We start from the raw sequence: 6,063 nt of genomic DNA on the forward strand, positions 1-6,063 counted from the left end.
AGGTTTCTGTTTTTCATTTAAAGAATAGCAACAAAAACATAAATAACCAAATCGAAATGAAGATTACATATCTAACAAATAGAAGGAAGTAAATAAAGAAAAGACATTAGTAAAAAGGGAAAAAAGGTACCACAGATAAGGTCAGTAGTGCAAGCAATTATTCTTTAAACATACTATAAAAGTTATATGAATCTTGCATATTTAAAGATGCAGGAAAAAATTATAATAACATGGTTAGGGAGAAACATATTTTTATATATTAGAAAACAGTGAAATTGAAACAACATTTCAAGAATTGTGAATGTTTCTAGGAGGCAAATTTCACTTGTTTACTAGCTCAAATACTCAAAGGAATAGATAATTCTAAACTTACAAAAATTCTTTCAAAGTCTAGAAAGAGTGACTATTTAGAAATTTGAGTCTAGTAAGATCATAATCACCATAAAACACTACAAAACATCATAATTAGGACAGGACAATAGGATAAATGGAAATTAAAATTCAATCACTCATGGGCATGAAAGCAAACCCTTCACTTCACACTCAAAGTCAATATGAAATGGAACCCAGCACTGTATAATACAACATAATTCATAAAACATCCTGACCAGTTTGTGTGTATTGCTTGCATGTAGATTATTATGTAGTATGACTCACCATAATAGCAGACAGGAAAAGAAAACTATAACATCTTTATGATAATACTAATAAATTTTAAAAAGTTTAACAACCATTCATGACATAACCAGACCAAAAAGACTTAACAAATGTGGAATACAGGTATTTTCTTAGCTGGTGAAGTATTTTTATTTCAAAAAAGAAAAAAACACAAATTTATTTTATGATTGTACTAGTGATAGTTCTCCAAAAAGACAACCAATAGGATGCTTGCCTGTGTGCATGTGTATGCAGGCACACACACACACACACACACAAGATTTATTTTAAGAAATTGGCCTATACAATTACACAAGCTGGCAAGTCTAAATTCTCCATAGTGGGCTGGTGTTCTGGTAGGTTGGAGACCCAGGGAAGAGCTATTATTGTAGTTTTAAGTCTGAATGTTATATGCAAAATAATAATAAAAATAATTCCTTAAAATTCACTATCATGATGATAAAAAAAGACAGTTTCTTTAAAATCAGGAGAATGCAAGCATGCCTACTACTCACATTGTTATCCAACATTTGCTAACCAGTGTTATAGGATAAGAAAAAGAAGTCAAAGGTTGAAAGATTAGACAGAATAAGACCAAATTTTCTGGAGATTATCTCAAAGAAAGTTTTATACCAGAAAATTACAGGTTTAATACCAGAGTGTCTGAAGTTCATTTTCTATTGTTGTAACAAAATGTCACAAAATGGGTAATTTATAAAAGCAAAAAGTTTATTTTGTTTCATGGTTTTGGAAGTTGGGAAGTTCAAGAGCATGGTGCTGTTATCTGTTTACCTTCTGGTGAGGGCCGTCTTGCTGCCTCATATTGTGGCCGAAGCAAAAGGGTAGGGGGCAAGAGTGAGCCAAGGAAGCTGAACTTGAATTTATAACAACCCATTCTTTTGAGAACCAAATAGTTCTCACTAGCCTTCTCTTCCTGACACTGCCATATTGAAAATTAAATTTTCAACACATGAACTTCAGGGGAACACATTGATTCCATAGTGGAGATTTTAGCAATTTTTATGAATATAAGACCAATGTGTGAAAATATCAATTTTATTTGTATATATTATCCATAAACATTTAGAAGCATGTAATGGAGAAAGATATCATATAGCCTGGGGATGAAGATTAGTGGTAGAATACTTACCTAGTATGTGTGAGGTCCTGGGTTCAATCCCAGATACAGAAAAAAGGGGGGGATATTTTATTCAATAGTTATAAATGTACCTGCTACACATGCATTTTACAAAAGGTACAATCTTTATGTAATGATGAAATTTAAAAAATAGAATTAAAGAACTGAATATATAGACATACAGTTATAATGAACAGAAAGTCTCACTAAATGCCGACATTTAGATGCTGTTTAATTCCAAATTAATTTATAGTCAAATTAATTAAAATCCAATGTTATTTTTAAATGAAATTTGGCAAGCTGTAAAATGTATTTGAAGAGCAAAGGGCCCAAAGAGCCATAAATACAAATTTCTGTACATGTATGTATGTGTGTATATGTATATATATTCTATATGTGTATATATGACATATATGTGTGTATACATGTATGTTCTATATGTGTGTGTATATATATACACATATATGTGTCTGTATGCATTTAGATATGTAAATATGTATATAAAATATAGGAATAGATACATAATCTCCCATGGGCACATAACAGAGACCCAAAAGTAGACTCATGAATCTGAGTTCAATTTGGTTCAGTAGATTAGTGGGAAAGTTATTGATTATTCCTGTGAATCAATATGTCCTTTGAAGAAGCATTTCACAAGAGAAGAAACATGAGTGACACATAAACATGGAAAAGTCCTCAGAGTCATTAATAATTCAGAGAACTGCAAATTAAGACCAACAATAAATATTTCATAGTCACTAGTTTGGAAAAAACTTAAGTCCTGCCAATGCTATGTTTGAGGAAGGATGTAAATCAAAGGAAACTCTTATGACTACTGGTGGAAGTATAAATGGAAGTTACTTTGAGAAATAATTGACATTGGTAATGTGTGTATAACTACACAATTCCATTCTATTCATAGGCATCTGCTCTTAATTCCTGCATATGTGCACCTGGTAACATGTACAAATATATTCAGAGTACACTGTATAATAGAAAAAAATAAAAATAACCTACATTAGTTCTCTATTGCTGCTTAAGAAATGACCAGAGATCACATGGTTTAAAACATTTATTCTCTCACACTTTATAAATTAGAATCTTGAACCCGTCCTAATTGAATTCTCTGTATGGTCTTATGAGGCTGAAGTCACAATGTTGGCTAGGTTGCTTGTTTATTTCTTAAGCTTGTGTGATAGCTGGCAGAATTCAGCTTCATGCAGTTGTAGGATTGGGGTGTTAATTTTCTTGCTGGTTATTATGTAGAGACCACTCTCAGTCTTAGATGTTAAAAGTAGTTCCTTGACCCATGATTGTCTCTGGTTTTGAATCTCCCTGACTTCATTTAAACATTCAGCTAAATAGATCAGGCCACCTGTGATACTCTTCCCAATGTAAAAGTAACTGATCAATCATTTTAATTACATCTTTAAAGTCTCTTCACAGCAGTATCTAAGGTAGTGTTTTGAGTAAGTGGGTGAAAATGTGTGTACACCAGAGTTGAGAATCTTGAGGGGAAATCCAAGAATTCTTTCTGCCTGCTACACAGTTCACCATTAGAGGGAGTATATTTTTATGATACAGTCATATGACATTAACTTAAGGAAATGAAAACAAAGTTCAGCTACATATTCATATGTGGATAAAGAGTAAACCTATTTTATTGAAAAAAATAATACTATGTATGATTGCAAAAATATAAATGCCAAAATGAGCAAAATTACACACAATTTAGGTCTATACTATGCAGAGGTGGAGGGACTCTAAATATAATGAAAAAGATGATTAGCACTAATTTAGAAGCTATTCCTGGATTGGAGGATGGACAGGAAGTGTGATTACAGAGAAAAAACACAAGGGGATTTAAACTATTAATGCTTTATTTCTTAAGCTGCATGCTAAATGTTATACATATATTTAAAACACTATATACTCATATAATGCACTATTTTTGTATGATAGATTTCACATTAAGATATTTTCAGATAAAACTAAATAGATTCGTTGAAAGACTCCATTTACAAAATCAACAAAACATGAAATAATAAGAAATGTATAGGCCTGATATTTAAAAATTCTGCTGAATATCATAAATTATAGTTTGAATAGATGGAAACGTGTCTTTTTCAACATAGGATCCAATAGCACAAGTATGTCAAAGACATACTTTTAAATACCAAAGTTGTCAGCTTTCCTATTAAATTTATAATGTCTGTGACTTTCAGCTTCATACAAACAGATCAATCTTAAGTCCTTTCATGATTTCCATGAAATGCCTCCTTTCATTTCCTAATCTTCCCTTGAAAAATGAAACTAACTCCAGTAATTTGATACCATTTTACTGCCCACCTAGAGCAAATGCTCACATGGTGATGCTCTTCATGGTCCTGCCCCATGGGTTCATCTCTAGCAGCATGTTCTGCTGTGACCAATGCATTTAAGGAGTGTGAAGAGGAAGTAGCCCCCATCTTCTCTTTAATTTCCCAAATAATATCTGTGAATATAGAATCCTCACAACTTGATTTACTAATTAAGAAAGTGACATGTTTGGAAAGGATTTTAAATGACAGCATTTGTCAAGCTGTTTGTTTAGTGAACTCTCTGGGTGCACTGTTACACCAGAACTGTCTTAATTAAGGTTAATTGGAGCATAATTAAAGCTGCTGCTGACAGAAAAGAGTCCACTGGTTGTAAAATGGTGAAGACCCTTAATGTCTAGACTAAAGGACAACGCAATTGAGATAAACCAAATTTCAAAATATACTGTGCCTTCAACAGAGAGATGATGCTCCTGGTCTGACCGGTTTGGAAGAATCTTGTTCATGTATTTGGAGGTACTTACAGGTTTTGAATAAGGCAATTCTTTTTTTAAAAAAATTAATATATATATATATATATATATTATATATATAGTAAAATGATTATTTTCATCAAGCTAATTAACAGTTATTATTTCATAGTTACCTGCTTTCTTTTGGAAGGATACCTAAAATCTACTGTCTTAGCAAATTTCCCAAATAAAATACAATATTATTATGAATGGTATTCCTCTTACTATACATTAGAACTCTAGGCTTGTAGGCTGGTACTCTTTGAGGTATATCTCCAATTTCTCTCCTTTATTCCCCCTGATAATCACCCTTCTGCTTTGTATTTAGATATTCAACTTGTTGTTAGATGTCAAGTATAAGAGAGATCATGCGGTAGTTTTCTTCATGTATGTAGCTTATTTCACTTATCATGATGTCCTTTAGATTCCTCCATCTTGTTGCAAATGGCAGGATATCTTTTTTAATAAGACTGAATGATATTTCATTGAACACATATACCAGAATACCTTTATGCAATTGGCCATTAACAGACATTTAAATGGTTAACATATCTTGGCTATTTTTTTTTTAGCTAAAAAGTCCATTTATTTCAAAGCAGTAAAAATATGGAATGCTTCATGTATTGTGTGTCATTCATGCACAGGGATCATGTGAATTTTCTCTGTATCATTCCAATTTTAGTATATGTGTTGCTAAAGCGAACACATATCTTGGCTATTATGAGTAATGCTTAGGAATATGGGAGTGAAGATATCTCTACAAGGTGTTGATTCAATTTTCTTTGGATATATATACTCAGAACAGGAATCTCTGGATTATATGTATTTCTATAGGTAACTTTATGAGGAACTCACATACTGTTTCTGTAAAAGCTTTACCAATATATGTTTCTACTAACAATGTTTAAAGGATCCCTTTCTCCAAACCCTTGCAAATACTTACCATTTTTTAAATCATAGCCATCTAATAAAGTGTGAGGTTATATCTTATTATGGTATTGATAAGTATTTCTTAGTGATTTTAAGCACTTTTTCATAAGATTATTGGACATTCTTACTTCTTCTCTGGAGAAATGTGTATTTGAGTTCTTTGCCCATTTTAAAATTGGACTCTTCATTTTTTGCTATCAAATTGTCCTATCTATAAAACTATTGCTAAAACCAATGTCATGGAGCTTACTCCCATTTTCTTTCAGGAGTTTTATGGTTTTATTCTTACATTTTGTTCTTTAATCAGTTTGGGATTGGTTTTTGTGTGTGGTGTGAGATAAGAGTCTAATTTTATTCTTTTAAGATTTTTCTAGCACCATTTACTAAACAGCTTATCATTCTCCTACTGTGTCTTCTTGCTATTCTTGTCAAAAATCTGTTTGTTATATATGTTTGAGTCCATTTCTGAGCTTTATATTCTGCTTTATTACCCTATATATCTGTTTCT

The 6,063-nt window shown here is 31.8% G+C and overlaps 1 non-coding gene across 1 annotated transcript; it reads right to left on the minus strand.

Moving 5' to 3' along the window:
- Positions 1 to 5,225: 5,225 nt before the first annotated feature.
- LOC120886956 (U6 spliceosomal RNA) lies at positions 5,226 to 5,331 on the minus strand. The gene has a single exon (XR_005730141.1). It is a non-coding gene; the product is annotated as a U6 spliceosomal RNA (small nuclear RNA).
- Positions 5,332 to 6,063: the final 732 nt, after the last annotated feature.

Source organism: Ictidomys tridecemlineatus, chromosome 5 (assembly GCF_052094955.1).
Source record: "Ictidomys tridecemlineatus isolate mIctTri1 chromosome 5, mIctTri1.hap1, whole genome shotgun sequence".
NCBI lineage: Eukaryota > Metazoa > Chordata > Mammalia > Rodentia > Sciuridae > Ictidomys > Ictidomys tridecemlineatus.